Source organism: Sarcophilus harrisii, chromosome 5 (assembly GCF_902635505.1).
Source record: "Sarcophilus harrisii chromosome 5, mSarHar1.11, whole genome shotgun sequence".
Lineage (NCBI taxonomy): Eukaryota > Metazoa > Chordata > Mammalia > Dasyuromorphia > Dasyuridae > Sarcophilus > Sarcophilus harrisii.
In genome coordinates this window covers 5,077,451-5,103,178 of record NC_045430.1, presented here as the reverse complement: position 1 = coordinate 5,103,178, position 25,728 = coordinate 5,077,451, and the positions used below count along the sequence as shown (strand labels likewise).

General features: G+C 37.7%; 1 long non-coding RNA gene across 6 annotated transcripts in view; it reads left to right on the top strand.

The window, feature by feature from the left end:
- LOC116419272 overlaps positions 1-25,728 on the top strand; it is a 211,556-nt gene that overhangs the window by 92,198 nt on the left and 93,630 nt on the right. For 4 of the 6 annotated variants that reach the window (XR_004229533.1, XR_004229532.1, XR_004229530.1 and 1 more), the window contains exon 4: positions 6,512-6,592. The exons of 1 other annotated variant lie outside the window; for it this stretch is intronic. This is a non-coding gene — a long non-coding RNA (uncharacterized LOC116419272). The remainder of the gene's footprint in view (positions 1-6,511; positions 6,593-25,728) is intronic. One more of the 6 variants, XR_004229531.1, reaches the window with a different exon arrangement.

The window sequence follows — 25,728 nt, the reverse complement described above, 5'->3', positions numbered from 1 at the left end:
TTTATAGTCAGTGTTTCTGATAAAGGTCTCACTTCTAAAATATATAAAGAACTTTGTCAATTTTATAAGAATATAAGTCACTCCCCAATTGATAGTCAAAAGATATGAACAGACATTTTTCAGATGGTGAAATTAGAGCCATCTATAGTCATATGAAAAAAAATGCACTAAATTACTATTTATTAGAGAAATGTAAATTAAAATAGCTTTGAGGTACCACCTCAACCTCTCAGATTGGCTAAAATGACAGGAAAAGATAACGACAAATGTTGGAGAGAATGTAGGAAAACTGGGACATTGTTGGTGAAGCTGTGGAATGATTCAACCATTCTGGAGAGCAATTTTCAACTATACCTAAAGGGTTATAAAACTGCATTCTCTTTGACTCAGCAGTACTCCTACTAGGTCTGTATCCCAAGGAAGTCATAAAGGAGGGAAAAGGACTCCACATGTGCAAAAAATGTTAATAGCAAAGAATCAGAAAATGAGTAGATGCCCATCAATTGGGGAATGGCTGAACAAGTTGTGGTACATGAAGGTAATGGAATATTATTGTTCCATAAAAATGATGAACAAGCTGATTTTAGAAAGGCCTGGAAAGATTTACACAAACTGATGCTGAGCAAAAGAAGCAACACCAGGAATACAGTGTATACAATAATAGCAAGAATGTGATGATCAGCTATGAACGATTTGGTTCTTCTCGGTATTTCAGTGCTCCAAGGCAATGCCAATAAACTTTGGATAGAAAATGCCATCTGCATCTAGAACAAGAACTATGGAGATTGAATGTAAATCAACACATGCTATGTTCGATTTTTTTGTATTTTTTTTTCTCTTGTGTTTTTTTTTCTTTTGCTCTGATTTTTCTCTCCCAACATGATTCATAAAGAAATGTCTTTAAAAAAGTTAATATGCGTGTATAATCAGAAAAGAGTAAAACAATTAAAAACCGTTCTAATGGATGAGAAAAGGAAGGGAGAATATTCAGAAATAAAAGTGATATGAAACAAAATCTCTCTCCCTCTCCCTGTTCTTCTCCCTCCCTCCCTCCTTCTCTCTCTCTCTCTCTCTGTTTGTCTGTCTGTCTGGCTCTCCCTCCCTCCCCTTTCTCCTTCCCTCCCTCCCCACAACTTCAAACTACTGAGATTTTTCTAGCTATCTCTTATCATTATAGTTGTTCCAGTTAACAGTATCATGGGAAAAAGTTCCGTAGAGTTGACCCCCTTGGCTAGTAGAGATAGTTTCCCTCTTCTTCAATCATATAAGTGTTTCAGGAGATTCTGAAGAACTAAAGTGACTAACTATAATGTAATCTCTTCTTTCCTCTTCCCCAAGGGCAGTTAATCCTGTGTAACTTGTACCCCTCTGGATGGATCTCCTTGCTCCCAGAGAGGATCTGCTCAGGGATTTATGGAGTCTTGTCTTTTTTCTCTTATCTCTACCTGAAAGCCATGTATGATTGAGGCAGTCATGAAGGATTCTTAAAGCAATGGTCAGCCTCTTATTTCCAAAGCTGAGATGGGATAGAAGTAAAAATGAAGCTAATGGTGTTCATTCCCAGATCCCCTTCCAGAGAGTGATCCTCTTTTTCCTTTTTCTAAGCATTTACTTGTTCTTTTATCCCTGATAAATGCCCAGATGACCAATATATCCTTCCTTTTTCTCTCCTCCCTTCTTCCCTTCCTCCTTCCCTCCCTCCCTGCCTCCCTCCCTTTCTTTCTTCCTCCCTCCTTTCCTTCCTTCCTTCCTTCCTTCCTTCTTTCTTCTTCTTCTCTCTTTATATATATATACCCACATACATAAGCACATATTATTATGAAACAAATGAATATGAATGAATAGCTTGGTATTGATAACAGCTGGGATTCTGTGAAAAAAGAAGCAGGTTTATGGAAGGCTGATATTTGTAGATTGCCTATACTCCATATCATGAACTGGAACATCTGCAGCTGTTTTTATTAGACTCTATATTTCTGCTCTTAAAGTGGCTACTCTGTGTTTGAGATGTAGTGGCTAAAAATGGGGGTGGCAGATTCTTGGCTAATAGACCAGAGAATATTTGTGAACCACAGTTGAGGACAAAGGAGACAACATCTGGATGTACATGCCTCAGAAGCCAAGGCCTGTTCTCCTTTATAAGATGGCTATTCATCAATATGGATCCATTTGACTGAAGACACTTAGATTTCTATGGATTTGGAGACCAAAAGATTAAAAAATGTGGACAGAATAGACTATTAGGTTAAAACAAAATAATTTTAATTGGGGTAAATGTAAGATAAGATGTCACTTTTGACTCTGCTTCACATTAATGTACCTAGATGGTACAATGGATAGTGTTAGGCTTGTAGGCAGGAAGACTCATCTTTATGAACTCAAATCTAGTCTCAAATATTTACTAGCATTGTGACCCTGGGCAAGTCAGTTAACCTTGAATGCTTGAGTCTCCTCATCTGTGAAATGAGCTGGAGAAAGAAATGGTAAATTATTTTAGTATCTTTGCCAAGAAAACCCAAATTAGGGTCACCAAGATTCAGAGATGATTGAAAACAATGGTACAAGAACAGCAAAATCAGTTTCACAAGTCTAAGAGGGACATGATATAGTTAAAATGGATAAGCCAATAATGTGGTAAGGAACCCCAAAAAAATAATTTGATCTTGAGATGTATTGTAAGGCAGAACTTCTTGGATAAGGAAGGATCTCTGTGCTCATTCCTGCTTAGGTCATATTTGGAGCTTCGTGACTTATTTTCTTGTGCCACTTTTTCAATCACTGATAAGATGGAGAACATTCAGAGGAAGGCAAGTGGTTAAAAGGTCTTGTATTTATGCCACATGGAATCAGCACAATTGAAGGGAAGACCCATGAGTGTGTTATATATGAGTTTGTGTGTATGTGTGCCTTTACAGGCATGAATTTTTATGGCTGTGCATGTGTGTGTATGCATGTGTCTTTAAGCATCGTTTCATGTAAAGGGATTAGACTCATTCTCTTGATTTCCAGAGGTCAGATGACATATGGATAGAACAGAAATGATAAAGTAGAACATTTGCTTGTGATGTAAGGAAACACTTTCTCACAATTAGGGTTGTCTAAAAAAGTGAGCAATCAGAGCATGTGTGTGTGTGTGTGTGTATGTGTGTGTGTGTGTGTGTGTGTGTGAGTTGGGGGAGTAAGCTCCCTTTTTGTAGTTCTGCAAGCAAAACCTTCATAACCACTATTTGGGAGAGATTTGTTAGAGGCCATCAAGATCCTGACTTGTTCTGAGATTCTGTGAGACTAAGACTGGACGAGTATTCAAAGAATGAGAATTCAAATTCAAAGAATGGTATAAAGGGCTTCTACTCTTGGTCTTAGAGAAGCAGCAGAAAGCACACTGAATGAAGGTCGAGGAGAGCCACCTCTCACCCTGCTTGACATTATGCCATGATGACCTTAACAAGTCGATGCAGAGTTTGTAAGGGCAGCTATGGAGGCCCTCTGTCAATGGGAGCCTGATAAGGAGCTTGAAGACTACTGATATAGGATTGAACCAAAGGGATTCTCTTTCAGGTCCAAGCCACCCTGACCATCCTCTTCAGTCCTGCCAGCTCTAAGATTCAATGACTTGGAAGTGTGAATTAAAACAAGAAGTGACACAGGGATTTCTTTCTGAAGTCTGTCACTCTCCCTTGCAAATTCCTATTCATTTTTGAAGTCCAGCCTCCAGAGCCCAGAAGTGCAAAGACAAATAAAGTGGTGAGAAAGAGAAGACCGTTGTTCCTCTAAATCCCAAATTTGCCTGCGGTCATTGATGACTTGGATGTACTTGTCTATGGATAGCATGTTGTTTTAAATACACCCCACACAGCAAAGAGGCATAAACTATGGAGGTATTAACCCAGTTCAGAGTAGAAATAAGCCCTGACTGTACCTAACAAGCTGAATGCTGATCTTAAGGATTCTTTAGCTGAATAATTCCAGAGCCAGCCTATTAATGGCCACAGCGTGGGAAGGATCAGAGGTCTTTGAGCAATGTCTTTTTATAGAGTTTTTTAAAGAGACAGGTGCTTTGAAAGTGGTTGGAGATAAATGGGCTGCATTCATTACTTTTGCCACTTAACATTTCTTTTCCCCGATATGGAGTGTGAGACGCTAATCACTTCTAAATTATATTCTTCCATTGCCAAAGTAGCAGAATAAAACTCTGGGACAATGAGTTTGAATGAAGATGGAAAACTTAATGCCAAAACTATGGTCAATGGGCAGCTATTTTAGGACCAGAAGCGGGAGAGAATAAAAGAACAGGCTTATGCTCATTGAGAACCTCTGTGACCATTCCCATCTGGGTAAAAAATGGATTAATTTGAGGGAGTGAGGCTGTGCCCATTATAAGCCTAGGCATAAATATAGTTGTCAGTTGCCTGGGCAAAACGAGGCAAGGGGCTCTTAGGTTACTCCTATTTAATATATTTCTTCACCCATTAGGGAATAAATACATTCGACATCCCCTCACGGTACTGGCAAACACCAGGCAATTGACCATACTGCCTGCCTTCCCTTTGGTCCAGGACTCTGTGAGTCAGTAGAACATTGGGAGATACTGCAGTAGTCAAGTGAATCTTCTCAGAAAGCACATGAAAAAATTGATCAGTCCTTTTGGCCTCTCAGGGTAGGCACGGGAAGATTTGCAGCAAAGAAAGAAGTCTGCCATTCCAACTCCTTTCTTTTATATATGACAAGATTGAGACTCCTTGAGTCTAGGAAGCTTGTTCCAAGTTATACACATGATAAGTGACAGATCTGGATTTAAACCTGGATTTACTGACTACAAATCAAATTATTTTTCTCTAAAATCAGCAATCACTATCTTTTGTTTTTACATTTCCTAATTTCCTCCTTTATTCCTCTATCCCAGTCTACCACCATCTTATAACACAAAAATTTCTTTTAAAGCAAAAGAGTAAGAGAGGGAAAATCAGCAAAACACATTAATACATTGACAAAATTGGGCAATATATGTGATGCTTATATTATTCAATTATTATTCAAACAGATAGATCTCCTACACTATTCCTATAGTAGCAGGTGACCGCTCCAAAACCATTCAGCTATCATTTATTAAGCTATTATTATACAAAGTCTTGGGCAGAGTGGATACATTTTTTTTAAAGCTTCATCTCTGCTTTCCAGGAGCTGAAGGTCTACTCCTACTGTCCATATTGACCAGGAAATTGAAGGGCAAGTTGCTCCAGTAAGGCTGATTGGCAAATTGCAGCAATTTCAAAATTGTTCTCTCCAAAGACATGACTTTCACTTCAATGGTCTATGTGTTCTAGGAAGTGACTGCCTTGTGGACTGAATTTGCCATGCAATATATACCATCACACAATCCCAATTTACCATTCCCCCCCAAAAAAAAGAATAACAAAAATTATCAGTCACCTCCCCCCCCCCCATCAAATTACACATACTTCAAACACTGTGGTGGGATTGAACATATCAAAACATGGAGATTGGGTCTTGGATACAACAACTGCTGGCTGTGAGATTTGAGGGCTGTTTAGTAAGCTCCCTGACTTTTCAATTTTTTTTAATAATGTGATTAAGGGTACTTGCACTCCCCACCCCTTTGAATTGCTGTGAGGAATGTATTTAACCACCCAGTGCTACAGAAATGAAAGTCATCATTAATAAACATTCATTGTTCTCATTCTTTACTTCCTTGTAAATCTGGTCAAATGTAGTCATCAGCACTCTCCAATTCCCACCTCCCCACAATTATCCTGAACATTGTATCTATAAAGATGCTCCTAAAGATGTTAACATTCATAAAAGGAGAAGCAGAGGAAGCCAAATTGAGTTTTTACAATGAAAACCACGAAGTATTTTAGCATATTCATTTTTAAAATAATATTTATTTTTCTATTGCCATATCAGCTAAAAATTATAAAGTCCATCTCTAGAGATGTAAATTAGAAACAACAAGGAGTGATGTGCATCCTTTTATCAGGGACTTAGGAGGGAGAAGAAAAAATAATGTCTTGAGCAATTGTATTCATGGCAATATAGAGCTTCAGATTTTATTGAGAGCCCTGTGGCTCCATCCTTTCCTCCAAAGATTTCCCTAGATACCCAATGAAGTCATTTGCCCTTGTGGATGAAACATTTATTAGTTACCCCTTTCATCCATCCATCTATGTATTTACTTATCTATCCTTCCCTCCTTCCTTCCTTCCTTCCTTCCTTCCTTCCTTCCTTCCTTCCTTCCTTCCTTCCTTCCTTCCTTCCTTCCTTTTTTCTTTCAATCTATTGATCTCAATCTATCATCTATCAATTGATATAGACATCTAGATATATAAAATCTTTCTAAAATCTCTAATTTTCTAATCTTTAAAATGGTACCAAGAGTAAAGGAGCAGATGGGATGGTGGAAGGCAGGGGAAATGAATTAGGAAAAAATACAAAGAAAAATGTAATGAATTTGTGCAAACTCTGCCTCACTTTTCTCATCTCTAAATTTGAGGCCAGCAATCCCAGGCATAACACAGATCTTCATACCCTAAGAAGACTGCAAAGGACTGGGGAGGATCTGAGAACATTTCAGGTACTGTTTAACTTATTCTATCTACAGAGATATCCTATCTCCATCCATTGTAGAAGGCTCATGTTTAACCTTGATGAAAGGCCAGTGATGCAACAAAAATTACATAGAGTAACCTTGGAAAGCCAATCCTAGTTCACTGTGGTGATGCAAATACAAAGAATGAGAAAAAATACTCATAAGAATTATATAAGAAATATATATTTTAATGTATGAGATAAGCACAAATACATGTGTGTATCTATGTTCATACATATAACCCTTTTACATCACGGAGGCTAGGGACCAAATGCTCCTGCAATCTGGAAAATCGGCATAAATTTTTGGCCCACTTGTTAGTACCAGGGAATTTTGAATTATGATGGTATTAAAAGGTAAATATGTTGATATAAAACTATAAACATATTTTATGCGTTTCTGAATTTCTAAACTTTTTCTGGCCTTTTCATATTGTCCATGGCTTCCATAAAACTCCAAAATTCCCATTGAATTCCTTTTACAAAATTGAGATATATAGAAGCCATGATGGGGAATGTTACATTGTGGAAGGGATAAGTATAAAGAAATATATACAGAATACATATAATATATATATAGTCAGACAAATACAATATAGTTTAATACAAGGTCATTTTGGAAGAAAGGCACCTGAAGGTTGAGGAAAGGTGTTAGACAAAACTTTATGTAGGAGACAGTGCTTTGAGCTATTACTTGAGGGAAGAGAGGAGCTATATGAGGTAAAGCTGAGAGAAATGGATATTCTATGGTCAGTGAAAAGTTCAGAGATAGAGGGAGATGATAATATTTGAGAAATAGAAATGGGACTAATTTGGCTACATTTTAATATAGGGGAAGGAGATTACTCTCCATAGAAGGAGGATGGGAGAATGAGTTGAAGACAGTTTGTGAGTTTAAAAAGCTAAAAATTTGAGTTCCTCATTTGATACTGGCTGCAAGTAGCAGATTGGAGTTGTTTGAGTAAGGGAGTCACATGATCCAATAGGAAAATCATTTTGTTGCCTAGGTGGCTCCATGTGTAAAAATATCGGATTTGGAGGCCGGAAGGTCCTTTCTCAATCAGCTACATTCATAACCAAAGTGATCATTCCAGTCACTGACTAAGTAAATGGCAGACTCAAACTCACTCTTGTGACCCTTGGTTCCACAGCTTTGCTGCTGTCTTTTAGCACAATCTTAAGTCATTCGTAAGCATTTATGCAATACCTACTTGTGTGCCAAACATGTGGGAGATCCAAAGCCAGAAATGAAACAGTTCTTGCTCTCATGTGGTTTACATTCAACTTAAGGGAGATGAGATGGACACAGATCAATAAATATGAAATATGAATGAAATCATTTAGAAGAAGAGGAGAGAACTGATTTTTGGTAAATCAGGGGAAAATCTTTGAAGGAAAAAAGGAACTAGAGCTTCTAAAAGATAAAGATAAGGAGATGCCCAACAGCCTTGGAATGGAATCCTTGGGAAATAGTGTGGGAGATGGAAATGGTGTGGAAATGGTAGCTTGATGGGATAGAAGAGAGCCTTTGTCTCAATTGATTCCTATCCTTAATCACTGAATGGGTGCAGCCTTAAACTGAGACCCATGGAAGACATGATTTGGAACAGAAGATTTTGGAGACTATTAGGTCAAAACTCCTTATTTCAGAGATGAGGTGAAGCTAGAGAATTTGTACAAGATCATGTTGGGATTAGGCTTCCCATGTGGACCATGATCTTTACTGATTGATCTCAATTTCTGTATGTTTCATGCTCTGCTATGAAGATAACTGCTGCATTATATCCCTTGGCTCTTCTCTTTTTAAGTTGCCTAAATAGCTCCACTTCCTTCATTGTTCATGTGAAACATTCCCCAATGCTTTCATCATAATAGACACTACATTCTGAACACATTTCAGTCTGTTCTTTTCTTAAAATGTGACTTCCTAGAAGAGAAAAAGGTTTCTGGATTTAGTCTAACTTGGGCCAGATTCATCAAAAGCATTGTCTCCTAAATTCTAGTCATTACTTCTATTCATGTAACCTGAGAATACACACACTTTTGGCTTAAATGTCACACTATCGATTCCTGGAGAGTTTGTAGTCCACTAAACCCTCAGGACATCTTTCATTGCGACTATTATTTATCCACTGTTCTCTAATCTGGAACTCCTAAAGCTGATTCTCTCAACTAAAATGTAATTATCCTGACAGTTGTTTGCATGAAGATTCTTTCATTTAACACCTTGATCATGGTTTCAAGGTTTATAGATGTCCCAGGTTTGTCCTTCTCTATGTATTAAGCACTCTTTAAAAATAAATAATAAATTAGAGATGTTTCACTTCCCTGGCTTCCTTCAAAATTCAGCTCAAATCCCATTTTCACTGGTGACTTTTCATAGGCTCTTCCACTGTTAACTTCTTCCCTCTAAAATTACCTTTCATTTACAGTCTATGTACCTGATATGCACTTAATTATTTCTATGCTATCTCTTTCATTACATTCCACTGAGGCAGAACTCTTTTGCCTTTCTTTGAATCCTAATACTGAATACAGTGTCTGGCATATAGTAAGCACTTAATAAATGCATGTCAAAAAGAGTTGAAGGCCTGCTTTTGAAATGTATTGGTTTTTATGAACCTGATTGGGCCAATCATCTAAACTTGTGATGTGCTAGGCAATTATCTAAAATAAGACACTAATCTACTTTAGTAGATGGTATCCCCATGTGTGTACTTCTATACCAGAATCACAGGTCTCAGCAAACTCCTCACCTCCTTTACTACCCCCTCCAAAAAAGTATGAGGCATCTCATCATACAATTATATAATCTAGTTTATGTTGTGTGTGTCACAATCACAAATAAGCATGAAAGAAGAGAAATATAACTTATCCATAAAAAATTGAGAAAGCAGACAGAGTAATTTCATTTGAAGGAGGAGAAGGAAGGATTCAGGGAGGAGAAGAAGACAGCTGAGTGTAGACAATGAAAAGGAGGAGATTTCAGGTGTCTGAGAAGGCACTAGAGTCAGTTATAGGCATTTGAAGCGTTATGGGCAAAGGCATAGAAAGGGGCAATGGAATGGTGAGATTAGAGATGATGTACCAACCATAATGGATGCATTATAGGCAAGGGGCAAATTAGTGGTATGAAACAAATTTGGAGGAGTAGCTTGGAGTCAGATTGCAGAAAACCTTGAATTCTAGGAACAAGAGTTTATGCTTTATTCTAGGGTAATGGGGAATAATCAATGGGGGAAGCTTTTGACTAGAAGAGTACTTTGATCAGTGTGTTCAGAAGATGGCTCATATAGGTACAAAAAAGATGGATCGGTATAGGGAAAGGAAGGAACAAATGAAACCAGTAAGCAATTACAACAAAAATTTAGGCTAGAAGAGCTAAGACATGGGAATGGAGTTTTAGCAGTGTGAGTAAAAAGGAGAGGGACGTAATTACTTTGTATTCATAAATATCTATTAACTTTGTGCAATATTTGTAAATGCATTTAGTATCTCCCTCATTAGAATATAAGATCCCTGAAAATTGGATCTGATTCATTCTTTGTATATATCTGTAGAGCCTAGCACTTAGTAGGCACTTAAAAATACTTAACTGATTAATTGAATGGATGTGATATATATAGTCACAGCCTTTGGATAATGATGAGATATAGGCGTGAAGTAAAAGGGATGGGCCTCTCAAGTTTTAAGCAAGGCTCATGGGAGGATGATGCTTTCTCTCACAGAGATGGAGAAGAGAGGATGAGCAGATTTAAGGGAATGGGATGAGTTGATCCTTTACTGCTCCTAGCTCTCAATCCCTTAGCTCCTCCCTCTTCTACCCATCCAGTAGATCTTGTGCCAGTTAGAGAATTATGACTCTAGTCACACAGCCTCCTTCCAATGTCTAGCCATAGCCAAGCCAGGCCATAATTGAGTTCCTGGTACCCTGTGGCATTTTGCATTAGCCATTCATAATGCCGGGGCATGGCTATCAAAGCAGGTTATTCATCAAAAGGCCTGAAAATAATTCCTTTAATAGTGAGAAAGTATCAGACGCTGGTACTGAGGAGCCTCAGCTGAGCCGTTCTGCAGGGGCAGCCTTTAATGAAAGGCCAAACACTTAGTATGGTTCAAGGAATCCACAGCTCTCAAATCCTCCGCCTTGTTTCCATGATTTATAGAAGAAGTGTTTGTTCTCGGAACCATCCCGGCAAATGGGAATTACATGCCAGGCCTGATAGCTTGGGCAGAAAAATCACTTTGATCAAAATGTGGCATGCTTTATTTGAAGGAGTGGAAATAACAGTGGGCAAGAGTCCTTTCATGCAGTGGTCACTCTGGAGATTAGCCCAGAATCTGGTGGGCTTCATCATGCAATTAGCAGCATCAGAGGCTTCCCGTATGCTTCATTCATTCAACAAACATTGCATAAGGTCTAAGCTGTGATTGAGTAGCGGGACAATGCATAGCTCAGACAATTAACTGTTTTCAAGCACCTCCCATTTTAGGGGGGAAATAAGGTATAAACAAAGATAAATATAACTTCAGGAAATGAGGTCCTTGTTTTCTAAGAAAATAAATGCTGGATTCATTTAGCATCAGTAATTGATTCTATTAAATGTGAAATTATTTGTCACTAACTTTCGTAGTCTCTCTTACTTGCTTCTGGTTTTGCCTTTTGGACCTAGGCAAAGGCAGTAGGATTTTCTTTGTTCTTAGCTCTGTGAATTGGGCTTTGATATAGTTGTTGTCCTTCTTCAGCTCACTTTTCAGATGAAGAAACTGAGGCAAACAGAATGAAGCGACTTGCTCAGGGTCACACAAATTTGAGGCTAAATTTGAACTTAGGAAGATGAGCCCCTCTATTCACATGCTCTATTCACTGATCTACTAGCTGAGGGTTATAAAATGGGGCTAATTATTGCCAATTCATAGACTTAGAGCTGGAAGAAAGCTTAGAAGTCAATTAGATTAAAAGAAGTAAAATCCACAGTCTGTAGGCAAGGTTAACCCTACATAATTGGGATATGTTTAATAAAATAAATAAAAATACAATGCAACATAGATAATATTAATTTATGGTTTTCTAGTCAATATGCAGCCTGTAGAGATCTATTTATATTTGAGTTTGGCATCTTCACTTTGGACTAAAAATTGAGGAAACCAAGCCCCAAAAAGGACAAAATGACTTGACTAAGCACATAAAGTAAGGGGCAGAAGCAAGTCTCAAATCAGAGTAGACACTTGATTCTATGAGATTCTATGGTTTGATGGATGCCAGGTGTCAGAAGGTTTTAAGAATTCATCCGTAACTCACGATCTGTATCCTCTGTTCAAGAAACTCCTTTGAGGATTCCTAAGAGACCCCATTTTGTACAAAAGTCAGGTTCATTATTTGAAAAAACTTGGCTTTATTGGAAGTCAACAACCAATTAATGAAGTTTCTTGGGATACAAAATGAAACTAATTACTTGCCTCAAGGAGCTTCTATTCTAATTGGAGAGAAAATATGTGCAACTCCAAAGTAATGTAGAGGGATCCCAGTGTAGCACAACATACATATTCATGGTTACATACAGGATCTATACAATGTAACTCCAAAGCAACCTAGAGGGATCCCAGTGTAGCTTAACATACATATTCATGGTTACATACAGGATTTATACAATGTAACTCCAAAGGAACCTAGAGGGATCCCAGTGTAGCACAACATACACATTCATAGTTACATACAGGATACATACAAGGTAATTCCAAAGTAACCCAGAGGGATCCCAGTGCAGCGCAACAAGGCAACTACAAGGAACATAGAGTTAGAAGCACTAGCAGTTGGGAGAACTAGGAAAGGCTTCTCACAGAAGGTGTTGGAGTACTGTCTAGAAGGAAACTAGGGAAACTGAGAGCCTGAGATGAAGAGGAAGATACTAGGTATGAAGCAACATCAGTGCAGAGGCACAGAGATAGGAGAAAGCAGTGTCACTTGGGAGGGAAAGTATGTAGAAAGCATTATAAGTTGATCTGCCACATAACTCCAATGAAAGGAATATGTGAAGGTGAAGACATCTATCAAGCCTTTACTGGCTTGGCACTGTTCTGGGAATATTCCTTCATGGAGCTCCTCCTGGATGAGATCAGAAGTTTTGCCAAGGGCATCCAAGTCTCATTCCTCAAGTAAGGTTGTGATAGTTTTAACATCACAAAGAGCCCAAAATTAAAACCTACAATCAGGGACCAAAGGATGGTACATCTCATCTCACCTTGTAAAGACAAGAGTCTAAAGTAGAGATTGAGAAATAAGGCTGAAAGTACCCCAAAGTATAATACAATAGAGGTAGCCGATGCAACCCCTCCCCAGATGCTGTTTATTTTTAGAGATGCATAACCACAAGTTGGTTGGAGTTGCCCAGGCCCAGGAGAAGTGGATGTTGGGGAGCTCACGGGGCAAATATTGAAAGCCCAGTGACAGCTATGACCCATTTTAGCTTGTATTGGCTGGTTGTAAATTGTGTCTCCTGATGGGTATCACTGAATTAAAGTGGATCATAGTTTCCACAAGCATATGAGGGTTTGTAGGTATGTGTGCTTGGAGGATGCTATTTCTATCACAAGGCAAAAATCATTTTACCATTGAACACATCAACTCAGCAGGATTAGAAGCTTGCCCATCACTCAGATGCTTCAGATAATACTCTAGCATCCCCAAAATAGTTCTCTATGTATTTGACAGCAATGCTCGTCCCTGACCCTTCCAGCAACCTGAAGACATGGCTTATTTTTCTCCTTACAATTCAGTGCCATTGAGAGGAGAGAAGGGCTCTGGACCACTTAAGCAACCTTGCAAATCCTTTTCAAGGTTGGAACAAGGTGAAAGTACCATGGATGTGGTGACTATTTTTAAACTATAGATTCTTTGATTTTCTCTTAAAGAAAGCAGTTTGGCATGTTGAAAAAGTCTTGTATCTGAAGGACTTTCTTTATTCCCTGGATCTCAGATTCCCTTTCCATAAATAGAGTGGGTTATACTATCTGAGCCTAGGCATCTCTCTATCTATACTCCTTTTTCAAAGTTCCCATCATGTTTATTTAGGGCACATAGAAAAAGCACATCCCATTGTGTCCTGGTTTGGTGTTGGACCCCTTTATGGGATCTTGAAGATCAAATAAGGTCATCTAGGTGAAAGACTTGGCAAAACTAAGAGTTCTACATGGCGATCAGTGGTTGTGACTGGTTTGTGATCAACACAAATGCTATGAGCTCAAGAATGTTGTTCATTCCCTCCAACCCTTCAAATCTTCAAGTTTCATAAAAGTTTTTAAGGGCAACATCTGGGATCCCACAGGTGAATGCAATAAAAAGAGGTTGTTGGATGCCTCAGCCAAGCCCCATCGGATACCTCTATTCTCTCTCTTTTTTAATTACAAAAAATTTACATTTTGTTTTTGTGTCACTTCCAATCATCTCATTGGGGTTTCTATGGCCATCCATAACCATTGTCAATCTTGCATATTTTAAATTTTGGATGGGATTAGAAGGCAACTTTCTTAGTTTATTTCCATGTCATTTACTGATTTATATGGCTCCTATTTCAATTCTTATTTCATCTCCAGAAAAATCCCCCCATTCAAGCAAGCCAAATTATGAATCAAAGATTGAAAAAGAAATGGGGAAACTAAATTAATGGAATTTACTAAGATATCAGCTACCTAGTTGCCCCTTAGCGCATAAGTGGCAGAGTCAGCAGTGGCATCTGTGTCTTGACTTGCAGATGAGGGCCTTCTCCAATCTATTCATTTTTGGCCTCCCTTTTATTTATACACTGAATTTTCTTTCCTCTGTTCCCCTCTCAGAAGTTTCCCAGACCTCCTTTAGACATCACTATCCTTTCGTTTTATTAATTACAAGATCTTTGTCCATCAGCCATTGGCCTTTTGTATGACTCTGTGCCATTCTCAAGTTGTGGCAGAAAGTAAAGTCTAGAAGCTCTCAGGGCCTCCCTCCATAGAACTGCTATAGTCAATGCAAGAGGAGTCCTCTAGTACCAAACACTTCTGGTTGATTCCTTACCTCAACCTGGAGACAAGACTTACAGAGATAATGGCATGAACCACATTCAAATAAAGGAGACTTGCTCTGTGTATATATGTGTTGTTATTGTTCAGTCATTTCAGACTCTTTGTGATCCTGTCTGTGATTTTGTTGGCAAAGATACTAAAGTGGTTTGCTATTTCCTTTTCTAGTTCATCTTGTAAATAATAAAACTGAGGCAAATAGAGTTAAGTGACTTGCCTAGTGTTACACAGCTAACAACTGTCTGAGGCTGGATTTGAATTCAAGTCTTCCTGACTCTAGACCCCACAGTCTATCCACTACAGCACCACTTAGCTGACATTGTCTGCCTCTGTGGGAAAAAAACAGTGGTGGGAAGTTCTGGATGGAAGCTCTTTGTTTCAATAGAATACTGGTCCCCAAAAGTAACAGGTCATGGTTGCTTACCTTGCTTTGAAAAATGGTTCCTTGTTTGCTGATATTTCTTGTTACTAGTGGCAGGTTGAATGATGGAGACTGAACAATCCATTGGATAAATTTCTCAGTGAACAGAGCATGATGGGGTTTCCATGGCCAGCCACTATCACTATAAATCTTGCATATTTTAAGTATTGGGTGGGATAAGATTCTTAGTTTACTTTTATGTCATTTACTGATTTATGTGACTTCTGTCTTAATCCCTTGTTTCATCTCCAGAGAAATTTGGTCATCTAATAACATATTTGCATGAACGAGCAATGAAAAGGTTCTGCCTATCATATACCCATAGGTGTTGATGCCCTTTCCCAGGTTGTTGTACTGGTACAGGTAGCTGCTTCAGTCTTTGCTGCTCTGTGCCCATGTCCAGAAAAAAATAATTCAAGAATTCCACACAATGTGAAATAAACTTCCTCCACTTCCTTGCCCAGTATATATGTTGTGTCTTGACAGGGGAGCTGGGCTATGGTTGTAGTGAGGGTGGGTGCCCAGCATGTCATGCTGAAAAGCTATTGTCCTGGCTGTGGGGAACCTGTTCTTTCTCTTATTGTATACTTTACTCCCTCTGTCTGTGGGATACTGTGATCTTGTGGGTGCCATCACAGAATAGTTTCCTTTTTTTATAGCTTTTTATTTACAAATTATATGCATGGATAATTTTACAGCATTGACAGTTGCCAAACCTTTTGTTCCAATTTTCCCCTCCTTCTCCCCACCCCCTCCCCAAGATGGCAGGTTGACCAATACATGTTAAATATGTTAAAGTATAAATTAAATACAATATAAGTATATATGTCCAAATAGTTATTTTGCTGTACAAAAAGAATCGGACTTTGAAATAGTGTGAAGGAAATAAAAAATGTAGGTGGACAAAAATAGAGGGATTGGGAATTCTATGTAATGGTTCTTAGTCATCTCCCAGAGTTCTTTCTCTGGGAATAGCTGGTTCAGTTCATTACTGCTCTATTGGAACTGATTTAGTTCATCTCATCGCTGAAGATCCACGTCCATCAGAATTGATCATCATATAGTGTTGTTGTTGAAGTATATAATGATCTTCTGGTTCTGCTCATTTCCCTCAACATCAGTTCATGTAAGTCTCTCCAGGAATTTCTGAAATCATCTTGTTGGTCATTTCTTACAGAACAATAATATTCCATAACATTTATATACCACAATTTATTCAGCCATTCTCCAATTGATGGACATCCGCTAAGTTTCCAGTTTCTGGCCACTACAAAGAGGGCTGCCACAAACATTCTTGCACATACAGGCCTCTTTCTCTTCTTTAAAATCTCTTTGGTATATAAGCCCAGTGGTAACACTGCTGGATCAAGGGTATGCACAGTTTGATAACTTTTTGAGCATAGTTCCAAATTGCTCTCCAGAATGGCTGGATGTATTCACAATTTAGAGTAGAGTAAGCTTTCCCCCAAACATCTCCAAATACCTTCCTAAACAGATACCAAATACCTTCTAAACAAATTTTAGTGCATCAGAATCGACAAACAAATGGAGAGGGACAATTTTCTAGTTGAAAACAACTAAGGAGCTCAGCAGGAAAGGTCTGTTTCAGTAGGGTGAAGAGCAGTGTAGTGCTGGTCCCTGAAAACCAGGAGTAGTGACAAAAGGGACAGTTTCAAGATCTATCATCCCACAGATGCAAAAAATTACTTGAAAGTTAGAAGGAAAGGTTTGTCACACTAGGACATGAGGGGTGCCTTGGTAAATCAGGAGTGGGCCTTGGGAGTCACTGGACTAGCAGAAGCGACAGTAGCAGCAATGGCAGTCCCAGCATTGGTAATAGCAGTGGTGGCTTTTGGAGGTCTCAACACATAGACAATAAGGGGGTCAAATATTTATAAGAAGTTAAGAAGGATATTAAAAGGGTCTTTTTGCTAGCACTGAGCAGAATTCTGTTGCTTTGCTCACAATCAGATCCAGGAGGTAATTCCAGGGTGAGGTAGAACACTAGCACACTAAAACTTAAAACCACAGTGAATCAGAATCCTAGTCACAGTACCAAAGCAGAAAAGAGTATTTGTGGTTGCTCTCAGATGAGAAACACCATCTAGAAGAATAATAAACACACTTCTCCTTGGATCATATCACCTTGGAAGAACTGAAAACTTACAGGTCCCTAGAAGGATCTCGGAGAACAGTTGCACAAAATGTACGAAGCTTGGGACATTGCACCCTGTATATTGGAAACAGAGCCCTACTTTTAAAAAGAGCAAAAAGTCAAGTAATAGGCTGGGGAAATGAGCAAATAACAGAAAAAGATTCTTATCATAGAACGTTACTATGGTGACAAGGAAGTGATCTTCCATATACTCAGAAGAAGATAAAGTCAAAGCCTCTATATTCAAAACAAGAAGAAAAAATAAGAATTGACTTCAGGCCATGGAAGTACTTAAAAGGAATTTTGAAAATCAAATCAAAAAGGTAGAAGATAATTGTGAAGAGAAATGAGAGTATTCAAAAGGAATAATAAAAAAACTAATGAGAAGAATGCTTTAAAAGGCAAAATTGTCTAAATGGAAAAGTAAGTACAAAAACCCCCAGAAGAAAATGATTCCTTAAAATTAGAAGTGAGTGGTTGGAAGCTAATGATTTTCATGATGAGAAAATAAGAAACAATAAAACAAAACCAAAAAATTGGGAAAAATAGGAAAAAAATCTAAAATATCTCATTGGAAAAATAACTGACATGGAAAATAAATATAGAAGAGATGATTTAAAATTATTGTTCAACCTGAAATCCATGATAAAAAAATAGTCTAGACTATCATCTTTCAGGCAATTATACATAAATTAAAAGAATCCAGTGATCCCGTCCTGAAAGAGATCCCAAGATGAAAAGTCCCAGGGATATAATAGCCAAATTCTGAATTCTCTGGTTAAGGAGAAAATATTACAAGCATCCAGAAATAAGCAATTCAAGTATATTGGGACCACAGTCAAGTTAACACAAGATTTAGCATCTTTTATGTTAAAGATTAGGGCTTGGGATATGATATTCTAAAGAGCTTTTTAAAAAAGAGCTTTTCCACAATTGATGTGATCAAAAGAAATAGACAGTTTTCAGATGAACTAATCAAACTATTTATCCATATTAAATAATATTCTCACTATTGATTGGAACAATGCAAATTAAAACAATTCTACCTTTATACCTATTAGACAGGCTAAGGGGTCAGAAAAGGAAACTGGTAAATGTTGGAGGGAAGATGGGGGGAAATGAGACATTAATGCTTTGTTGGTGGAATTGTGAACTGATTTATTCATTCTGTAGAGCAATTTGGAACTATGATCATAGGGCTATAAAATCATGCACAAATGTATCTTAAAATAGATTTTTAAAAAAGAACATATTTGTACAAAGATACATATAGTAGCTCTTTTCTCAGGACAAAGAATTGAAAATTGAGAAGGTGCCCATCAATTGGGGAATTGTTGAATAAATTGTGGTATGTGATTAAAATGAAATACTATTGTTGTATAAGAAATGATGAGCAGGATGCTCCCAGAAAAATTTGTAAAGTCCTTCATGAGCTCTTGCAAAATGAAATGTACTGTGTACAAAGTAATAGCAATGTTGTGGGATCATCAGTTGTAAATGACTTTGCTATTCTCAGCAATATAATGATCTAAGACTATTATGAAAAATGCTATCCATATCCAAAGAAAACACTGTTTGTGTCTGAATACAGACTGAAGCATACTTTTTTAAAACTTTATTTTTGAGGGCTTTTTTTTGGGAGGAGGACAGAGATTTATGTTTTATTTTGCAATATAACTTTTATGGAAATGTTTTGCATACTTTCACATATGCCTTCTCAATGGGGGTGAGGTGAGGAGGGAGGAAGGGAAATGATCTGCAACTCAAAAATTTAAAAACAAATGTTAAATGTGTTTTACATGTAACTAGGGGAAAATTAAAATATTAAATAAAAATTTAAAAACAATAAAAAAGAAAGGCTTTGTGACTAGTTCATTAGGTTGTTTTATAGAGAGGGGAGAGATTGTGTTGGATGGGATTGGTTTCCCGCCTCACTTCTTGATAGCACAGGTAGAGAAAACCATGCTAATCCTTTCATCCCTGATGTAGGAACCTGGGAACTTTTAATATGTAATGAAAGAGTCTAAATATAAGACATGATAAAAAGGGAACAGGGCTAGGCAGAAAAGAAGGGGCGAGTGAGGTGAAAGTGGGCAGAAGAATAATTCTGGACAGAAAAAGGACGACAAGATGGATTGGAAGGAGACAAAACAAAACAAATTTCCCAGGCTACAAAACCAGTGAAGTGAGACTTAAGGAGACAAAGAATGGATGGATTCCAAAGGCCAAAGATGGAGGAGATCTTTGAGATAGCCATAACTTTTGTTCATAAAAATGCTGTTCTCTGGAGAGGTTAAGGGTGCATTACTTATTCCAAATCACAAAGAAAATGGTGGATAGCTGAGCTAGAAAATAAATCCAAATGTTCAGACTCTTCACTTTGAAGTTCTTTCTCCATCAGGTGATTTTCATCAACATTTCTGGATTTCTTGGGCTGACAGGACTTATGGTTCCTTAAGAGATAGGCTAATTTTGATAAAGGACTCCACTAGATGTTAGTTTGGCCTAAATCTTTGTTCACAGATACTGGTCAGAATTACATTATAAAACAGAGGTCATCAAAACCATTTGGTACTGGCTAAGAAAGAGAAAGTTGATCATTGAATAGAGGTTAGGTTCACAGGACAAAATAGTCAGTGACTATAGCAATCTAATATTTGACAAACCCAAAGACCCCAGCTTTTGGGATAAGAATTCACTATTTGACAAAAACTTCTGGGAAAACTGGAAACTAGTATGGCAGAAAGTAGGCATAGACCCACACCTAACACCATATACCAAGATAAGGTTGAAATGGGCTCATGCTCTAAACATAAAGAATGAGATTATAAGCAAATTAGAAGAACATAGGATAGTTTACCTCTCACATCCATGGAGAAAGAAGGGTCCAAAGAAGAACTGGAATTCATAATTGAACACCAAATAGATAATTTTGATTATATTACATTAAAAAGTTTTTGTACAAACAAAACAAATGCAGACAAGACCAAAAGAGAAGCAATGAATTGGGAAAACAATTTTGTATTTAAGGGTTCTGATAAAGGCCTCATTTCTAAGTATATAGAGAATTGACTCAAATTTATAAGAATTCAAGCCATTCTCCGATTGATAAATGATCAAAGGATATGAACTGACAATTTTCAGATGAAGAAATTAAAATCATTTCTAGTCATATGAAAAGGTGCTCTAAATCACTGTTGATCAGAGAAATGAAAATCAAGACAACTCTGAGATACTGCTACACATCTCTCAGAATGGCTAAGATGACAGAAAAAGATGAAGATGAATTTTGGAAGGAATGTGGGAAAACTGGGGTACTAATATATTGTTGGTAGAACTGGATCCAGCCATTCTGGAGAGCAATTTGGAACTATGCCCAAAGAGTTAACAAACTGTGAATACCCTTTGATCCAGCAGTGTTTCTATTGGGCTTCTATCACAGAGAGACCTTAAAGGAAGGAAAAGGACCCACAAAGATGTTTGTGGCAGCCCTTTTCATAGTGGCAAGAAATTGGAAACTGAGTGGATGTTCATCAGTTGGAGAATGGCTGAATAAGTTATGGTACATGAATGTTATGGAATATTATTGTTTTATAAGAAAAAAATCAGGAAGTTGATTTTAGAGGGCTTGGACTTACATGAATTGATGTTAAATGAAATGAGCAGAACCAGGTGATCATTGTACATGGCAACATCAATATTATACAACAATCAATTTTTCCAACAATGAGATGACTGATGCCAGTTCCAATGATTTTGTGATGAAGAGAGCCATCTCCACCCAGAGAAAGGACTGTGGGAACTGAATGTGGATCACAACATAACATTCTCACCCTTTTTGTTGTTTTTCATTTGCATTTTATTTTCTTACTCATTTACTTTCCTTTTTGATCTGATTTTTCTTGTTCGGCAAGAGAATTGTATAAATATAATTACACATATTGGATATAACATATATTTTAATGTGTATAACATATGTACTGGATTGCTTGCCATCTAAGGAAGGGGGTTGGGGGAAGGAGGGAAAATCTGAAATACAAGGCTATGCAAGTATCAGTGTTGAAAAATTATCCATGCATATGTTTTAAAAATAAAAAGCTTTAAAAATAAATAAAAAATAAAAATTAATAACAGGAAAAAAAGTTTAATGAGAGTTGGGAGAATCTTCTGTTAAAAGGAGGATCTAGCTTCTCCATGAATTTGCTGCTCCTATTAGTTTTCCAGCATTTTATCTTTGAGTATCATTGAGGCCCTAAAGTACCTTTCATTGTTCCACAGGACGTAGGAATCCTGATCTCAGGCAATTTGGCGAAGTCCACCCAAAATTGCTTGCAAAACCACAATATAGCAAAAGTCTTCCCTTTTGGGGACAGATAGCTCAGCTTGGAAGAGGGTCAGACTTGATTTGTAAAGGGAAGGCAAAGCACAAGAGGAAAAGAATAAGGCTGCCTAGAAGCCACTTACCATGATAATTTGATTTGCTTTCCTTGTTTTAGTGATCTGGTCCTTGGATTATAAAGCTTATAACACATCTGGCATTCATTCTAAGAGAGAGACCCCAAAGTCCTCTGCTGGGAACTTGGAGGCTGTGAAACATCCCAAGCATTGTGTTACCAGTAATATTGAATATGGGCAAATTTTCTTCAACTTGTCTTTTTAGCTTGCAAGGGGCTTTTTACATACACACACTCACACTCACACACACACGTACAGTCTTGACATCTGGCTTGTTCTCAGGGAATTCCCCACTGTGACTTTTCTCCAAATAACCAAGAAGAATCAATTTTAGAAATATTTATAGTCTGGTCCATTTTGGCCCTTGCTAAGATCCTTTTCTGATGATTAATTGTACTGGCAAGGACACCAGGGCTCTGTGGTTTAGAACTAAAGAAGTCTTTTGAGATCATCTACCCCAAACTCTTCATCTAAACAGATGGAGAAATTGAGGCTCAGAGAAGGAAAATAAATTGTTCAATCTCACAGTGATGAACAATTGAGTTATGATTTGAATCTGGGTATTCTAATTCAAACCAAATCAAAAAGCATTTATTAAGCACTTTCCATTTTTATGGTTTTGTGATAAGCACCAAGAAAATAAACAAGCTGAAATACAATCCTTGTCCTCAAGTAGCTTATATTTAACTTGGAGAAGGTAAAGGTAAAATGTAAAAAGAAACTGAAACGTTAGGATGAGAAAGACTGGAAGTCCCTAGAATGGGGGCATGGATCAGAAAGTCTGTAGAATCAATAATGAAGCTTGGAGAGGAATTAAGGCATAGATTATGTACATGTCTTGCTTAAGATGGTGGTCCTGAGGGGAACAAGAGAAAAAAGGAGACAAAGGGAAAGGGAAAATGGGAGGGGGAGAATGAAAAAGAAAATGGGAGAGGGAGAGGAAGGGAGACAAACAGAGAGACACAGAGAGACACACAGAGATACTTTTACATATATATATTTAAGAGGGCAAGGAAGCTTGGAATGTATTTTGCTAACATTTCTATAAAATATGTCAGAATTTGAAAGGGTCAGCACTTATGAGGAAAAATTGTCTAGTAAAGTCAGTTCGGCAGAACACCTTACTTTCTGGCTATAAGGAAACATCCTTGTTTAATCTTTGGCCACTTATCTCCCCGGTCTTGTAAGCTGTGATAAATAATACCTAATATGACTCTGAGATCCAATCATGTTCTCTCCCCCACACCTGCCATCCTCAGAAGCCTGTGATTCCATTGACTGTTGAACACAGCCAAACTTGTTGAGATCTCTTTTTGTGTCCTTCGCTTTTCCAACCTATCTGGGCTTAATCATTGGCCTGAAAAGATGATGAATTTGAGTAAGGAATGAAATAAGTTTATGAAACTCTCTAATGAGCCATTAGGGGTGAGAGAGACTTCTTTCACCACTTAGCTTTTGAGATTAAAGGAATGGGTGATAATTTGCCCAGGTTTCCCTAAAACTCCTTGATTATTGTTAGAAATATTTTTTAGCAAAGACCTGGCCCAGGGGACTGATTGACTTTTATGGGGAGCATCAGAATTAAGTTCAGTCTACTGAGTCCTAGTCTTGGCTTTGATACAACTAGGTGAAGGGACCAAGAACACCTATTTCTACCTTATTGAAGCTCAAGTTCCTTCTCTGAAAAATGGGGACAATATTCTTCATATCTACTTTATACATGTGTGGTGAAGATAGTATTTAAAGAGATCCCAATGAAATTTTTAGTTTAAAGTTTCTCTGATTTGTTTTGTCTTATTTTAGGTCTTGACTTATCCAGTTGATATGAGAAGTTCTTATTGGTGAAATTCTTTTTGCCCATGCAAATGGGCACTTACCCTGAAAATAATATCTTTTAGAGTTGCCTAGAGCACTGAGATAGTATGATTGATCCAAGGTCACAAAGATAGTAAATATAAAAGAGAAGGCTTGAACCCCAGTCTATTTCTATCTCTGCCTCTCTATTTCTGTCTCTGTCTGGCTCTGGCTCTGTCTCTGTCTCTCTTTCTGTCTCTGTCTTTCTTCCTCTCACTCTCTTTCTCTGTCTCTTTCTTTCTCTATCTCTCTGTCTCTCTCTGATATACTTTCTCTGTGTCTCTGTCTCTGTCTCTCTCTTGTCTCTGTCTCTATCTCTCTGTCACACACACACACACACACACACACACACACAAAGGTTTGGTCCTAGCCTTACTGTTAATTTTTATTAGACCTACACATGCAAGTTTCCGCAACCCGGTGAGTATGCCCCAACTTCCATAGAGTCTAAAGGAGCTGGTATCAGGAACACTTACAAAAGTAGCCCATGACACCTTGTTTAACCACATACACACACACACACACACACACACACACACACACACACACACATATCCCCACCCTCATCATTCTGGAAAGACATTGTTAAATGCCATGGCGCTCCTCCAAAACTGAATGGTTTTCAAACGCACATTTTAGGAGATCAAAGTCCAATTTTGAACACTATGTAAGATTCCCTGGAGCTTCTATTTAATTTGGTTCTATCTTCTTTTTTGCATTGTAGAAGATGGTTGTTCATCTTAAGTGCTTTCCCTATAGTCTCCTGGGAGGAGTCAAGCTTAGATGCTGGAGATCACCTACACAGACAGAAAACTCTCCTTCAAATCACAGACTCAGAGTCATTTTACAGTATCTCAAAACAAACAAACAAAAAAAAAATGAGCAAGCTTAGAAATCTAGTCACAAGTTCAACTTCTAATTGCAATATTGGCATTTTTTTTTAATGATAACTCCTGCACGTGATAATCCAGGCCCTATTTGGATAAGCTTTTTCAGAAGGTAGTAAGTTTCCATCACTGGAGACCTTCAAGGAGAGGCTGGATGACAACTTTGTTGAATATATATTAAGTGATATTCTTATTCCAATGCAGAGCAAAATAGTCATCGAGGTATTTTCCAGCTGTGAGATTGTGTGCTGATGACCTTGAAACCATTGCTGTTAAGTGCTTTCACTAGCTGCTACTTAAAGTCCAAGGAAAATGCAGGAAAGTGGGTGTGTGCATGTGTGGAACAGAGCACAGCAAGGACTCAAAACAACCTTCAAGTTCAAGGTACTCTCCAGAAACTAAAAGCCATGTCTCACTATTCACTTTGTTTCTGATTTTTACAAAAGGATGCTCACCCATTGGCATCTTTTTGATGTAAATGGTGTGTGTATGAATTTATTTTTAAGTTTAATACAGCAAATAATTAGATTTATGTATTCAGTGCCTGGCATGGCTGATAAAGAATGTCATTTACCAAAATGTCAATAACTCCACTTTCTGCATGATGGCCAGGACCCTGTTTGTACTTCCATCCCCTTATTCTCAAGAGTGGTCCTTGGATAACCATTGTTATTGTACTGACCAAGTTTTCATTTGTATTAAAATCCATCTTTTGTAGATTTCTAAAGGCAAGTTTCTTTGTAAAGTCTTTTTCTGATTGAGAACAAGAGAGATTTCATCTATCATCTAGGTATTTAAATCCCCTAGTTCTTAATTACCTATAGGTTGTTCTGTCAGATAATGTGGTCCAGTGTGGTCCAGTATGAAAATAAACTCATTTTCATGCAAAAAATTTGATAAAGTACAAAAGCACCCTGCTCAAGTGGGAAGATGAGTGAGATGCTAGGACAATAAATCCACTCACATCCTATTGAATGGGAAAGGGTCAGCAAAAACAAACAGCAACAACAACAAAATGAAAATGAAAACAAACAAACAAAAATAAACCAAGAAAAGAAAAACCAGTAAGTAAGAAGAAAATCAGGGATCTTTAATTTTGAAAGGACTTCCTCAGGACATAGTGAATTCCCAATCATTGGAAGTTCTATAAGAGACTGGATGACCAGAGATGGTGCAAAGGGAATTTCTACTCAGTTCTTTAGATATTTTGTCTTTTATGGTCCCTTCTAAAACTGAGATTTCATGATTGGGTGACTTTCTAATCTCAGATGAAAATTATTATTCCACTCCTCTGT